Raw genomic sequence first — 17,168 nt, 5'->3', positions numbered from 1 at the left:
CACAGCAATGTGTGCAGTTGTGTTCCCTCCTTGTCTCGCAGGGAATTTGCCAACAAAAATGAAACTGCAACAAAGAAATTAAAAGTGATAATACTGGGAGTAAAATTTGAATCAAATGTAAATGCAGTAATAGAAGAAATAGCTGACCATGGGAATGCTGCCACTGCCACTGTGAGAATCTAGATGCGCAACCAAAGGAACTTAGTGAAGGCAAACTTATCAACATAAATGAGGAAGGATGAAGATGCTTCAGAGAAAATGACACCCACAAAAAAACTTGACATTTAAAGAATTTACAGAGATATTCAAGACATTGAAAAGACAAAGGATACAATGTTAGAAGTTGATCCAAACTTGTAAAACAGTATGACAATTCACCAAGGCATAAAAAAGGTGCTCCCCTCTGTATGATAAGAAGGCAAGCACTGTTTAAACTAATCTTGATAAGTTTTTAACCCCAAAATAAGATACTTTAACTCTCAATATTTCTCTCAATATTAAATCACAGCACCAAAAATTTAGCTTTACTTTTATTTCATTCTCTCTCTGTATTTAGAACCAACAGTTAGGGAGTTTTTAATGTTTAACAAAAAATTTTAAAGGGCATGGAAAAATCACAATTTTTCCCATTGATTATTAAAATCATTTTGCACAGCTTCAGTCTGCACTATTTTTATGGTTCTGCACTCCTGTGCAAAGCAAGGATTACCTGTACTATCTTGAATCTGCATTTCTAGACAGCTTTCAAGTGCTTGGTTCACATATATCAATATATACACACAAAAGCATGGTGACTGACACGCTGCAAATGACTCTATTTCTTATTGCAAAGAGACTGGGGAGAAGAGCAAAAGATCTAGAATAGGGTCATTATCCCATCAAAAACACTCTACTATTTATAAATTTTTAACTATTTGCTTCCTATATTCCCTTGTGATATCAAACAGGGCACAAATGTTGGTATAGATTCCAGACTTTCCCTCTTGTCTGAAGTCCAGCCAATAACTTACCAGACTAGCCCCTTCTTGCCTGCTAACAGTTGGAGGAAGAATTACATCAGATACTTGGACTGACCAATGAATAAGTGGCCCAGAGCTGTGTGTCATGAGTCTTCTAGGCTCAAGAGAAATTACACATGAACCAACCAAACAAAAATGGGTGGAATTGTTAGGGTGGACACTGGAGATTGTGGAGACACCTCACCACCAGAACAGTAACCTCTGAACTCCCTTTACTGGCTGTGTTAAGAGGGGTCACACCCTGAACTCCTCAACCATGAAGCAGCAAATGGCAAGAAGGCAGCAGTAATAGGCTGATAATCTGAGGCTATCATAAGTAGAAAACAAACCTTTTTGTTAATAAATTTCCACTTGTTTAACTAACAGTTTGAGACGACTTCATTTTGAAAAACTGGAAAAATGAACACTCACAGAGGAGAAGCATTGGTCAAATACTAAGATTTGGATTTAATCTTAGTAGACAGGTCCTGCAAATAGGCACCCAAACATACATCCTCATCTAACAAAATTTGCCTTTTCAAGGACAGTGCCTATCAGTACTCTGTAAACAATAAGTCTTTTACAAGTATTTTTTAATGAATGAATGAATGATATGTATGAGTTGGGGTAAGATAGTATAAAACATAAAATCAGCAAAGCAAAAAAGGAAACATTCTGGGTCTTTAACTTACGGTCATCATTTTCTACTTTTCGTAAGTAGCTAGAACTCTTTATTTTGTAATGTTCCGAGGAATAAATTTTTTTAATTAGAAAAATTTTTTATATCTTTATAAAAAAGATATAAAAGGATGCTCAACTTCACAAAATTAATAAAATCCAAATCAAAAACAATGAGTTGGCAATTTTCACCTAATAGATGGACATAAATTTAAGTTTGATAAAACTGTGTTGGTGAGGGTATGGGGAAACAGGCTCTCTCATTTACTTGCTTTTTATGGGAGGATAAATCGGCAATAAACTGTCAAAATATGTAATGCACATTCTCACAAACCAGTAATTCAACTTTTAAGAATATATTTTATAGATATGCTGACACAGTATGCAAACATATACTTACAAGAACATTTGTTGCACCATTGTTTGTAACAGAAAAGACCTGAAACAATTTAAATATTCCATATTCATAGGGGCAAAATAATAGTGTATCCATAGTTTTGGATACAATACTGTTTTTCAAAAAAATAAGTGTATCTTCCCAAAATACATTAGATGAAAAAGAATAGTTTGCATAATATAAACCCATTTGTGAAAAGTGAATAATAAAAATGTTCAGAATGTATTTGAAAGAATACATAAGAGACTTAACAATGGTTATCTTTAGTAACTGGGAATGAGGGAATAGAGGGAGAAAGTTATTTTTCCTGCCTTGTTTACCATTTAAATCATTTACTAAGGGTAATGGCAACTATTATATGACTAAAAATTAATATAAACTATGTAGGAAAAGAAATAATGTAAGTTGCAGATACTCACAAAGGACTGATAGCACCCAGTAAGATCACCAAACATGCTCTCATGGGTCTCAGTGAGGCCAAGGCAGCAGCATAGAAAGGTAGTAAGGGCTGCTGAAGTAAGCAACTCTGCACCACTTTAAAATTTTTCCTAACAAAGGCATCTCAGTGATTTAGCTTTCAAAAGTATAGCAAATAATGAGAATAGAGAAAATTGGTGTTGATATTCTTATTCTTTAAGAGGAAACAAACTGAGAAATTTAGTAATTTACCCTTATTCCAGAAGTGCATTTCCATTGTCTGCTAAGAATTTCTAGGTAGAGGTGCTGCTGAGCCTTCAATACTGTAATGTATATTTGAAAACTGCTCAAAGAGTTTTTCCCACCACAAGAAAAAAAATTTAAACTATGTGAGGTGATGGATATAGTAACTAAATTTATTGTGGTAATCATTTCACAATATACACATATATTAAATCACTATGTTACACATCTTAAATTTATACAATGTTATATGTCAAATTATGTCTCAATAAAGCTGGAAAAATAAAAACAAAATATATTCCAAACCAACATTCTTAAAATGGTTATGTGTACAACTCACTGTACACCAAGAACGAAGACTTCCTAAGGGCTGTATGGGCAGGGATGGTTTGCAGGGAGTCAATTTCAAGACCCTCAATTTCCAATGACCTACTCTTTTTCAAAAGTCACCTGCTTGAGCAAGGATCTGCAGTAATTCTTTCCATGTTCTTTTCTTAAGTCAGCTTCTTACAATGCTTGTTATTGTACATATATTTATTTGTGTGTGTGTGTGAGAGACAAAAGGCTCATATCTAGAATATACAACAAACTTCTACAAATCAATCAATAAAAAAAAAACTAATAGAAGAATGGAGGAGAGACTTGAACAGACATTTCACAAAAGAAGATATCCAGAAGGCCAATAAGGATAAGTAAAGTAAAAGTGACCAATTTCATTTGTCATTCAGGAAACGCAGATTAAAACCGGACTTGAGGATATGGGGAGGGGGAAGGGTGAGCTGTGACAAAGCGAGAGAGAGGAATGGACATATATACACTATCAAACGTAAGGTAGATAGCTAGTGGGAAGCAGCCACATAGCACAGGGAGATCAGCTCGGTGCTTTGTGACCACCTGGAGGGGTGGGATAGGGAGGGTGGGAGGGAGGGAGATCAAGAGGGAAGAGATATGGGAACATATGTATATGTATAACTGATTCACTTTGTTATAAAGCAGAAACTAACACACCATTGTAAAGCAATTACACCCCAATAAAGATGTTAAAAAAATAAAACCACAATGAGATACCATTATATATTACCAGAGTATCTAAATTAAAAATATTGATAATAATAAGCACTGGAGAGGATGGGGAGCAAAACTAGAACTCTTACACATTGCTGGTGAGTCATACAGACTGCCAAGAGTCACATGAAAGGATGCTCAACATCACTAATTATTAGAGAAATGCAAATCAAAACTATAATGAGATATCACCTCACACTGGTCAGAATGGCCATCATCAAAAAATCTACAAACAATAATGCTTGAGAGGGTGTGGAGAAAACGGAACCCTCCTACACTGTTGGTGGGAATATAAACTGGTACGGCCACTGTGGAGAACGGTATGGAGGTTCCTTAAAAAACTAAAAATAAAACTACCATATGATCCAGCAATCCAACTCCTGGGCACATATCTGGAGAAAACCATAATTCAAAAAGTACATGTACCTCAATGTTCATTCCAGCACAATTTACAATAGCCAAGACCTGGAAGCAACCTAAATGTCCATCAACGGAGGAATGGATAAAGAAGATGTGGTACATATATAGAATGGAATATTACTCAGCCATAAAACAGAATGAAATAGTGCCATTTGTAGCAACATGGATGGACCTAGAGATTGTCATACTGAGTGAAGTCAGTCAGACAGAGACAAATATCATACGATAACGCTTATATGTGGAATCTTAAAAAATGGTACAAATGAACTTATTTACAAGACAGAAACAGAGTCACAGATATAGAAAACAAACTCATGGTTACCAAGGGGGAAATGGGGGGGAGGGATAAATTGGGAGACTGTGATTGACAGTACACACTACTATATATAAAATAGATAACTAATAAGGACCTACTATATAGCACAGGGAACTCTGCTCAACACTCTGTAATGACCTATATTGGAATAGAATCTAAAAAAGAGTGGATATATGTATATGTAAAACTCATTCACTTTGCTGTACAGCAAAACTGACGCAACACTGTAAATCAACTATACTCCAGTAAAAATTAATTTTAAAAAAAGATACTATTTACCCACATCTATTCCAACACCGGCTACTGCCAGACTTCTTTTTTGCGGTACGCGGGCTTCTCACTGTTGTGGCCTCTCCCGTTGCGGAGCACAGGCTCCAGACGCGCAGACTCAGCGGCCATGGCTCATGGGCCTAGCCGCTCCACGGCATGTGGGATCTTCCCGGACTGCGGCACGAACCCGTGTCCTCCGCACCGGCAGGCGGACTCTCAACCACTGAGCCACCAGGGAAGCCCCAGACTGCTTAATTTTTGGTTTATCTCACTGAGGTCTTGGTTTGTATTTCCCCAATCGCTAATGCGACTGAACATCTTGTCACGTGTTCACCAGCCAAATGTGGGTCCTCTTCTGTAAAAATGCCTGGCCCTAAAGCAACTATACTCCAATAAAAATTAACTTAAAAAAATGCCTGGCCCTGTCTCTTTGTACATTTTCTACTAGGTTGTTTGTCCACTTTTCATTGATTTGTAAGAATTATTGAGATTTCATGATATTAACCCTTTTTTGGTTTTTTGGGTTATAAAAGCCTTCTCCTAGTTTATAACCTATCCCTAAAGTGTTGTTTTATGAACAGAAGTTCTGAAGATTCATATTAAGTCAAGTTTATTCACCGTTTCTTTTATGTTAGTGCCTTTGGTATCTTGCTTATAAAATCCTTTTCTACACAGTCCAAGGTCCAAAAGATTTTCACCTATATTTTCTACTAAAAGTTAAATATAAATTTTATTATTTAAGTCCTTGATTGATTTGCAGTTGACTTTTGTCTGCAGTGTGAGATAGGAACCCAATCTCTCTCTTTTTTTCATATGGACAACCATTTATTCCAGCTCCAGTTATTGAATAGTCTCTCCTTTTTCCACTGATCTGCCATACTACCACTGTCATAAAAGTTCCAGATATGCATGGATATGTTTCTGCACCTTCTATTTTATTCTACTGGTCAATTTGCTTATTACTGCAAATGATCACACTATGCTAACTAATACAGCTTCATAAGTCTTAATATCTGGTAGAGCAAAACATTCAGAAATGTTTTGGCTATTTTCCACCCTTTAAGCTTTGATACAAATTTTAGGGTCAGGAAAGTTTGTGGAATTTTGATTGGATTTGCATCATGTATGTACATCAACATGAGGAAATCAGTTTTTATGATATTAAGTCTCCTGACCTATGATTATGGTATACATTTACACTTTTCTTCAATGTTTTCCAATAAAGTTTCATAATTTTCCCCAAATCTTATCTTGAATTTATTTCTAGAAATGATATATTCTTGAATATTATTTTACATCTTCATTTTTTTACATTTTATATTGTTGCTTGCTGTGAAAAGAAATACAATGTCAATCTCTTTTTTCCAGGTTTACTGAGATATAATTGATATATAACATTGTGTAAGTTTAAAGTGGACAATGTGTTGATTTGATACACTTATATATCGATGAGTATCAACCTTAAATCCAGCTACCTTACTCAGCTCTTCTATTATTTCAAATAGTTTAATAATTTGTCTAATAATTTGTCTATTACTGCAAATAATAAAAGTTTTCTTTCTGTTTTCCAATTCTCATGACTTTATTTTCCTTGTCTTAACTTGACTAAGATCAACAATGTTGGGAAAAACTATTGGAAGCTGATTTCCTTGACTAGCTTCTTATTTTAAAGAAATGCTTCTCACGTTTCCCATTTAAAACGATATTTGCTGTAAACTTTTATCAGGTTAAGGAAGTTTTCTTCTATTCCTAATTAAATTATGAATGTATACTGAGTCTTATTACAAGTGTTTCCATTAAATTATCATATGCTTTTTCTCCTTTAATATATTAATGTGTGAATTTATATTTACAGATTTTTTTCCAAAATTAAACCATCATTGTATTTTTAGGGAAAATCCAACTAGATCACGACCTTTTTTATAAACACAGTTGGATCCAACTTGCTAACATGTTGTTTAAGGTTTTACATCTATATTAATAAGTAATATGGACCATTTTTTTTCATAGGTTTGGTCTAATTTTGTTATACTAGAGTATACAGAATTAATACTAGACTCAAAATAAATCAGGAAAATTCTCTCTTTGGGGGCACAGGAGGAGAGTTATAAGTTTGACATAAAAGTTTGGTAGAACTAATCTGTAAAATCATCTAGGCTTGGTGTTTTCCTGGTGGAAGATTTTAAACTACTGCTTCAATTTCCTTAGTAATTATATAGGACAATTCAAGTTTTCTATTTATTCTTTTCTTTTTTAGTTTTTTTTTTGAGGTGGACCATTTTTTAAAGTCTTTATTGAATTTGTTACAATATTGCTTCTCTTTCATGTTTTGGTTTTTTGGCCGTGAGGCATGTGGGATCTTAGCTCCCCAACCAGGATTGAACCTGCACCCCCTGCATTGCAAGGCAAAGTCTTAACCACTGGCCCGCCAGGGAAGTCCCTTCTATTTATTCTTGAGACAATTTTATGAAGCTGTATTTTTTGAGGAAAATATTTTTTATGAAAAGAAATTTTGTCCATTTTTCCTAAGTTTTCAGATTTATTAGTATACAGTTGTTGGTGGTATTCCCTTACCTTTTTAATATTTATCCTTTTAATTTCTGCTTTATCTGTGCCTGTATTCCCTTTTTCCTATTAACACTATTTTTGTCTTCTCTATTTCTTTCTTATTTTTGCCAAAGATTTATCTATTTGTTGGTCTTTTCAAAGAATCAAGTGTTGGTCTCATTGATCTTCTCTTTTCTACCTTTCCTTTCCATTTAATTTATTTTCACTCTTACTTTGTTTTATTTTTCCTACTACTTTATTTGGGTATATTCTGTGGGATTTTTTCCTGAGATTTTAAGTTGGATATGTAGTTCCTTTTTTAGCCTTTCTTCTTTTCTTTCTTTTCTTTTTTTTTTTTTTTGCGGTATGCGGGCCTCTCACTGTCGTGGCCTCTCCTGTTGCGGAGCACAGGCTCCGGATGTGCAGGCTCAGCGGCCATGGCTCACGGGCCCAGCCGCTACGTGGCATGTGGGATCTTCCCAGACTCGGGCACAAACCCGTGTCCCCTGCATCAGCAGGCGGACTCTCAACCACTGCGCCACCAGGAAAGCCCTTTTCTTCTTTTTTAATGTGAATACTCCAGGTGATAAGTTTCTGCTGAAACACACTTTTACTGCATCTCACAGGTTTTGATATGTTGTATTTTTATTACCATTTAGTTCTACAAATTAAAAATTTGTTCTCATTAGTATTTATTCTTTAACCCATGACTTATCTAGAAGCATGTGATTTAATTTCCAAATATATACAGATATTTAATCTTATTGGCATTGACTTTTAACTTAATTGTGTATTGTTAGATAACATAATCTGTGTGAAAGTTATTGAGACTTGCTTTCTTCCTGGCCTGTTCAATTTTGGTAAATGTTCCTTCCACATGTGGTTAAGAAAAATGTATATTCTCTAATTGATGGATGCAGAATTGTATACATGTCCACTAAAATAAGCTTGTTACCTGTGTTGTTAAAATACCCTTGTTTCTGTTTTCATTTGCTTTACGTATCAATAATTGAGAGAAGTGCATTAAAATCTCCCACTATGATGGTGAATTTTCCAATTTCTCCATGTAATTTTGTCATTTTTGAGGTTATCTTATTAGTTGCATACATGTTTAAACTTATATATTTTGTTTGGACTGAACTTTTATCATTATAAAGTGACCTTCATTATCTCTAACGATGATTTGTTTGTGGCAAGGTATATTTAATTGATATTAATTCAGTTACTCAGGCTTTTTTTGGTTAGTGTTTGCCTGGTATGTTCTTTTCCATTCTTTTTCTTTCAATATTTGTGTCCTTATGCTTCAAATGTGCTTCTTGTAAATAGCACTTAGCTAGATTTTTAAAAAGTCAACCTGACCTTATGTCTTTTAAACAGGTATTTCTTTTTTAAAAATATTATTTTTTCATGTTTATTTATTTTTATTTATTTATTATTTTTGGCTGTGTTGGATCTTAGTGGCGGCATGCGGGATCTTTTGTTGTGGCACGTGGGCTTCTCTCTAGTTGTGGCGCGCAGGTTTTCTCTCTCTAGTTGTGGCACGTGGACTCAGTAGTTGCGGGACGTGGGTTTAGATGCCCTGCAGCATGTGGGATTTTAGTTCCCCAACCAGGGATCAAACCCACATCCCCTGCATTTGAAGGTGGATTCTTTACCACTGCACCACCAGGGAAGTCCCTTAACAGGTATTTCTAACCCATTAACTTATTTGAAACTGTTTCTATCATTTAAGTTTGTTACTACAACTGTCTCACTCTTTGTATCTTTGTTAATCTTATTACTTTGAAAATCCATTGTCTACATCTTCCATTTTAGCCCCCTCTTGTGTACCCATGTTCTCTCTCCGTTCTCAACACTTGTCATGTGTATATTATCTCACATTTTAAGTCTGGGTTATTATGAATGTACTTTCTCCTCTTCTTCTTTGGTCTTTTTCTCTTTTTTTGGACACCAACACACTTTACTAAGGTATTTGAAGACTCTCGGTACACATAGCTCTTGCAGTATCTACTGGATTTCTTTGACCTCCTATTTAATTACTTCTATCAAGTGTTTTAAATCTAGGATTTGTGTGGCAAACCTGAGGCCTTGTATATTTGAAAATATTTTTATCATTCCCTTTCACTTGAATGACAATTTGGATGGATATAAAATTCTAAGTTTAAAGTTGTTTTCCCTGTAACACATTTAGAATTATTACTCCATTTACATTTGCATCCAATGTTGCTGCTGAAAAGTAAGATGTCAATGTGACTCTTGTTCTTTTTTATATGATATTGCTCTTTCTCTCTGGGAACATTTAGAATTTCCTCTTTGTTTCTGATGTTCTTAAATCTCATTATGTCTATTTTGTCAGTTTTTCCTTCTCTCTCCTATTTGGTAGTCTATCATCTATTTAGAGCTGAAGTCTTTCTTCTTTCTTTAATTCTGACGAATTATCTCTATTATTTTTTAAAAGATTTCCTTCTCCCTCTTTTTACTTTTTTTCTGAGACTCCTATTATATGGATTTTGTAACTTTTACTTTCAATTCCCTATAGCTTTTATTTTTTCAATTTGTTTATCTTCACCTGTTCCCTTCTATAAAGTTCTATTAAAGTCCCATAATCTGATCATCTAGTTTTTTTAGTTCATTCTTCAGCTGCACCCATTTCACTACTTATCCTATATAACTGTATCTCTATTTTAACTATTATACCTAAATGGTTCTACCTGGTTTTGCTTTATCATTTCTTGCTTCATATTATTAACATCTTCCCTTATCTCTTGTAGCATGTTCATTTTGTTGACTTCTAAATTATTGAACTGCCTATTCTAAACTCTCCTAACGGTGTGTGAAATGTGGCCTGTTAGCTCATACTCCACAGGGAGTACTGGCTCCTCAGGAGGACAGACCAGAACCAGGCCTTCAGCCCCAGGAGCTCAAAATCCCTAGGCACCAAAGATCTGACCCCACAAAGCAACTCCTCAGTTCAGGGTTTCAACCTTATCAAACTTCTCCCCCAAGGAGGAGGCACTTCTAAAAGTATAACCCACCTGTCCTAGGGTGTGGAGGCCAACAGGTAAGTCAATGCCTAAATCCAATTCGCACCCATTTTCCTTAGCTTCTCACTCATGCGGGCCTCAGTGCTGCTCTGATTTTACTTTCTACTCCTGTGAGAGGACAGGCATCAGCGTCCCGAGGCAAAGGGGAACTTGGGTTGTTTTTGTCTTCCTATTTTACTTCCTTCCCTGGCTGTAACCTCACTCATCATACATGCCAGCTCAGAATATCTCCTTATCTTCCCAGGGGTTTTGCACACTATTCTCTGAATCCTGGTATCATGAGGTTTCTCTCTAAAGTTACTCTAGGTTTAATCTTCAGAGAACATGCAGAAGTCTGTGCTAATTCAGTACCTTGTCAGGAACCAGAGCCTCCTCCAGCTGGCCTTTCACTAGGTGATTTTTGACATATAACCCAAACAGATTTAAAGAAATGAGTGACACTGCTACATCAAAATTCCTTCTACTTGTTTATAAGGTTCTCAGTGCTTACATCTATGAAAACTGAAAACAATAATACAATTGATGCTGAACACTGTCTCTCTCTAACATTAAGTAACATTCAATCATGGATGGATGGCTATTTGGGGGGAAATGTAGCCCTATCCATCCACTAAACAGATATTTTTCCAATACAATTTGACTTATGTTTGATAATTATTAACAATTATAATTACATTCCCTTGATCAATTATAAACAAATAATTAAAGTCACTCTTAAATAATTTTTAAAAATTTAGAGCCCTAGGGTCACGAGAAATAAAAACAAAAATATAAATATATATTTGAGCTGTTTTTTGCAAAATGAAACAAATGATAGGGTGATTAGTAAAAAGTCTTTCATGCAAAAATATATATTACATTGGGATAAATGTGGTGGAAGAAATGCAATAAAAAAGCAAATTCAAAGAAATGAATGAATAATCTAAAGTTTCTTTTTTAAAAAAATTTTTAAATTTTATTTATTTTTTTATACAGCAGGTTCTTATTAGTTATCCATTTTATACTTATGAGTGTATATATGTCAATCCCAATCTCCCAATTCATCACACCACCCCCCTCCCCGCCACTTTCCCCCCTTGGTGTCCATATGTTTGTTCTCTATGTCTGTGTCTCTATTTCTGCACCGCAAACTGGTTCATCTGTACCATTTTTCTAGGTTCCACAAATATGCGTTAATATACGATATTTGTTTTTCTCTTTCTGACTTACTTCACTCTGTATGACAGTCTCAAGACCCATCCACATCTCTACAAATGACCCAGTTTCGCTCCTTTTTATGGCTGAGTAATATTCCATTGCATATATGTGCCACATCTTCTTTATCCATTCATCTGTCAATGGGCATTTAGGTTGCTTCCATGACCTGGCTATTGTAAATAGTGCTGCAATGAACACTGGGTGCATGTGTCTTTTTGAACTATGGTTTTCTCTGGGTATATGCCCAGTAGTGGGATTGCTGGGTCATATGGTAATTCTATTTTTAGTTTTTTAAGGAACCTCCATACTGTTCTCCATAGAGGCTGTATCAATTTACATTCCCACCAACGGTGCAAGAGGGTTCCCTTTTCTCCACACCCTCTCCAGCATTTGCTGTTTGTAGATTTTCTAATGATGGCCATTCTAATTGGTGATACCTCATCGTAGTTTTGATTTGCATTTCTCTAATAATTAGTGATGTTGAGCATCTTTTCATGTGCTTCCTGGCCATCTGTATGCCTTCTTTGGAGAAATGTCTATTTAGGTCTACTGCCCATTTTTTGATTGGATTGTTTGTTTTTTTGATATTGAGCTCCATGAGCTGCTTATAAATTTTGGAGATTAATCCTTTGTCAGTTGCTTCATTTGCAAATATTTTCTCCCATTCTGAGGGTTGTCTTTTCATCTTGTTTATGGTTTCCTTTACTGTGCAAAAGCTTTTAAGCTTCATTAGGTCCCGTTTGTTTATTTTTGTTTTTATTTCCATTTCTTTAGGAGGTAGGTCAAAAAGGATCTTGCCGTGATTTATGTCATGGAGTGTTCTGCCTATGTTTTCCTCTAAGAGTTTTATAGTGTCTGGCCTTACATTTAGGTCTTCAATCCATTTTGAGCTAATTTTTGTGTATGGTGTTAGGGAGTGTTCTAATTTCATTCCTTTACATGTAGCTGTCCAGTTTTCCCAGCACCACTTATTAAAGAGGCTGTCTTTTCTCCATTGTATATTCCTGCCTCCTTTATCAAAGATAAGGTGATCATATGTGCGTGGGTTTATCTCTGGGCTTTCTATCCTGTTCCATTGATGTATATTTCTGTTTTTGTGCCAGTATGATACTGTCTTGATTACCGTAGCTTTGTAGTATAGTCTGAAGTCCGGGATCCTGATTCCTCCAGCTCCATTTTTCTTTCTCAAGACTGCTTTGGCTCTTTGGGGTCTTTTGTGTCTCCATACAAATTTTAAGATTTTTTTGTCCTACTTCTGTAAAAAATGCCATTGGTAATTTGATAGGGATTACATTGAATCTGTAGATTGCTTTGGGTAGTATAGTCATTTTCACAATATTGATTCTTCCAATCCAAGAACATGGTATATCTCTCCATCTGTTTGTATCGTCTTTAATTTCTTTCGTCAGTGTCTTATAGTTTTCTGCATACAGGTCCTTTGTCTCCCTAGGTAGGTTAATTCCTAGGTATTTTATTCTTTTTGTTGCAATGGTAAATGGGAGTGTTTCCTTAATTTCTCTTTCAGATTTTTCATCATTAGTATATAGGAATGCAAGATATTTCTGTGCATTAATTCTGTATCCTGCAACTTTACCAAATTCATTGATTAGCTCTAGTAGTTTTCTGGTGACATCTTTAGGATTCTCTATGTATAGTATCATGTCATCTGCAAACAGTGACAGTTTTACTTCTTCTTTTCCAATTTGTATTCCTTTTATTTCTTGTTCTTCTCTGATTGCTGTGGTTAGGACTTTGAAAACTATGTTGAATAATAGTGGCAAGAGTGGACACCCTTGCCTTGTTCCTGATCTTAGAGGAAATGCTTTCAGTTTTTCACCATTGAAAATGATGTTTGCTGTGCATTTGTCATATATGGCCTTTATTACGTTGAGGTAGGTTCCCTCTACGCCCACTTTCTGAAGATTTTTTATCATAAATCAGTGTTGAATTTTGTCAAAAGCTTTTTCTGCATCTGTCGAGATGATCAAGTATGGTTTTTATCCTTCAATTTGTTAATATGGTGTACCACATTGATTGATATGCGTATATTGAAGAATCCTTGCATCCCTGGGATAAATCCCACTTGATCATGGTGTATGATCCTTTTATTTTATTATTTTTTTTTTGTATGATCCTTTTAATGTGTTGTTGGATACTGTTTGCTAGCATTTTGTTGAGGATTTTTGCATCTATATTCATCAGTGATATTGGTCTGTAATTTTCTTTTTTCGTAGTATCTTTGTCTGGTTTTGGTATCAGGGTAATGGTGACCTCATAGAATGAGTTTGGGAGAATGAGTTTGGGAGTGTTCCTTCCTCTGCAATTTTTTGGAAGAGTTTGAGAAGGATGGGTGTTAGCTCTTCTCTAAATGTTTGATAGAATTCACCTGTGAAGCCATCTGATCCCGGACTTTGCTTGCTGGAAGATTTTAAATCACAGTTTCAATTTCATTACTTGTGATTGGTCTGTCCATATTTTCTATTTCTTCCCAGTTCAGTCTTGGAAGGTTATACCTTTCTAAGAATTTGTCCATTTCTTCCGGGTTGTCCATTTTATTGGCATAGAGTTGCTTGTAGTAGTCTCTTGGGATGCTTTGCATTTCTGTGGTTTCTGTTGTAACCTCTCCTTTTTCACTTCTAATTTTATTGATTTGAGTCCTCTCCCTCCTTTTCTTGATGAGTCTGGCTAATGGTTTATCAATTTTGTTTGTCTTCTCAAAGAACCAGCTTTTAGTTTTATTGATCTTTGCTATTGTGTTCTTTGTTTCTATTTCATTTATTTCTGCTCTGATCTTTATGATTTCTTTCCTTCTGCTAACTTCGGGTTTTGTTTGTTCTTCTTTATCTAGTTCCTTGAGGTGTAAGGTTAGATTGTTTATTTGAGATTTTTATTGTTTCTTGAGGTAGGCTTGTATTGCTATAAACTTCCCTCTTAGAACTGCATTTGCTGCACACCATAGGTTTTGGATCGTGTTTTCGTTGTCATTTGTCTCTAGGTATTTTTTGATTTCCTCTTTGATTTCTTCAGTGATCTCTTGGTTATTTAGTAACGCATTGTTTAGCCTCCATGTGTTTGTATTTTTTATATTTTTTTCCCTGTAACTGATTTCTAATCTCATAGCGTTGTGGTCAGAAAAGATGCTTGATATGATTTCAATTTTCTTAAATTTACTGAGGCTTGATTTGTAACCCAAGATGTGATCTAACCTGGAGAATGTTCCATGTGCACTTGAGAAGAAAGTGTAATCTTCTGTTTCTGGATGCAATGTCCTATAAATATCAATTAAATCTATCTGGTCTATTGTGTCATTTAAAGCTAGTATTTACTTATTAATTTTCTGTTTCGATGATCTGTCCATTGGTGTATGTGAGGTGTCAAAGTCCCCCGCTATTACTGTGTTACTGTCGATTTCCTATTTTATACCTGTTAGCAGTTGCCTTATGTATAGAGGTGCTCCTATGTTGGGTGGATATATATTTATAATCGTTATATCTTCTTCTTGGATTGATCCCTTGATCATTATGTAGTGTCCTTCCTTTTCTCTTGTAACATTCTTTATTTTAAAGTCTATTTTACCTGATATGAGTATTGCTACTCCAGCTTTCTTTTGATTTCCATTTTCCTGGAATATCTTTTTCCATCCCCTCACGTTCAGTCCGCATGTGTACCTAGGTCTGAAGTGGGTCTCTTGTAGACAGCATATATATGGGTCTTGTTTGTATCCATTTAGCGAGCCTGTGGTCTTTAGTTGGAGCATTAAATTCATTCACATTTAAGGTAATTATCCATATGTATGTTCCTGTTACCATTTTCTTAATTGTTACGGGTTTGTTTTTGTTGGGCCTTTTCTTGTGTTTCCCACTGAGGGAAGTTCCTCTAGCATTTGTTGTAGAGCTGGTTTGGTGGTGCTGAATTCTCTTACCTTTTGCTTGTCTGTAAAGCTTTTGATTTCTCTGTTGAATCTGAATGAGATCCTTGCCAGGTAGAGTAATCTTGGTTGTAGGTTCTTCTCTTTCACCACTTTAAATATATCGTGCCTCTCCCTTCTGGCTTGTAGAGTTTCTGCTGAGGAATCAGCTGTTAACCTTATGGGAGTTCCCTTGTATATTATTTGTCATTTTTCCCTTGCTGCTTTCAATAATTTTTCTTTGTCTTTAATTTTTGTCAATTTGATTACTATGTGTCTCAGCATGTTTCTCCTTGGGTTTATCCTGCCTGGGACTCTCTGTGTTTCCTGGACTTGGGTGGCTATTTCCTTTCCCATGTTAGGGAAGTTTTCAACTATAATCTCTTCAAATATTTTCTTGGGTCCTTTCTCTCTCTCTTCTCCTTCTGGGACCCCTGTAATGCGAATGTTGTTGCGTTTAGTGTTGTCCCTGAGGTCTCTTAGGCTGTCTTCATTTCTTTTCATTCTTTTTGCTTTATTCTGTTCTGCAGCAGTGAATTCCACCATTCTGTCTTCCAGGTCACTTATCCGTTCTTCTGCCTCAGTTATTCTGCTATTGATTCCTTCTAGGGTATTTTTTTTTTTAAGACTAGTCCTTTGTTTTATTAATTAATTTATTTATTTTTGCTGTGTTGGTCTTCGTTTCTGTGCGAGGGCTTTCTCTAGTTTTGCCAAGCGGGGGCCACTCTTCATCATGGTGCGTGGGCCTCTCACTATCGCGGCCTCTCTTGTTGCGGAGCACAGGCTCCAGATGCACAGGCTCAGTAGTTGTGGCTCACGGGCCTAGTTGCTCCGTGGCATGTGGGATCCTCCCAGACCAGGGCTCAAACCCGTGTCCCCTGCATTAGCAGGCAGATTCTGAACCACTGCGCCACCAGGGAAGCCCCCTTCTAGTGTATTTTTCATTTCAGTTCTTGTATTGGTCATCTCTGTTTGTTTGTTCTTTAATTCTTCTAGTTCTTTGTTAAACATTTCTTGCATCTTCTTGATCTTTGCCTCCATTCTTTTTAGGAGGTCCTGGATCATCTTCACTATCATTATTCTGAATTCTTTTTCTGAAAGGTTGCCTATCTCCACTTCATTTAGTTGTTTTTCTGGGGTTTTATCTTGTCCCTTCATCTGTTACATAGCCCTCTGCCTTTTCATCTTGTCTATGTTTCTGTGAATGTGGTTTTTGTTCTACGGGCTGCAGGATTGTAGTTCTTCTTGCTTCTGCTGTCTGCCCTATGGTGGATGAGGCTATCTAAGAGGCTTGAGCAAGCTTCCTGATGGGAGGGACTGGTGGTGGGTAGAGCTGGCTGTTGCTCTGGTGGGCAGAGCTCAGTAAATCTTTAATCCGCTTGTCTGCTGATGGGTGGGGCTGAGTTCCCTCCCTGCTGGTTGTTTGCCCTGAGGCAATCCAGCACTGGAGACTACAGGCTCTTTGGTGGGGCAAATGGCAGACTCTGGGAGGGCTTACACCAAGGAGTACTTCCCAGAACTTCTGCTTCCAGTGTCCTTGTCCTCATGGTGAGCCACAGCCACACCCCGCCTCTGCAGGAGACCCTCCAACACTAGCAGGTAGGTCTGGTTCAGTCTCCTATGGGGTCACTGCTCCTTCCCCTGGGTCCCAATGAGCACACTACTTTGT

General features: G+C 36.2%; 1 protein-coding gene across 3 annotated transcripts in view; it reads right to left on the bottom strand.

The window, feature by feature from the left end:
• The window catches only part of STK33 (serine/threonine kinase 33), a 76,770-nt gene that overhangs the window by 19,936 nt on the left and 39,666 nt on the right, over positions 1-17,168 (bottom strand). The gene's annotated exons all lie outside the window — the stretch shown is intronic.

Source organism: Lagenorhynchus albirostris, chromosome 9 (assembly GCF_949774975.1).
Source record: "Lagenorhynchus albirostris chromosome 9, mLagAlb1.1, whole genome shotgun sequence".
Taxonomy (NCBI): domain Eukaryota; kingdom Metazoa; phylum Chordata; class Mammalia; order Artiodactyla; family Delphinidae; genus Lagenorhynchus; species Lagenorhynchus albirostris.
The sequence above is the reverse complement of the archived record's forward strand: the minus strand, read 5'-3'. Positions and strand labels throughout refer to the sequence as shown.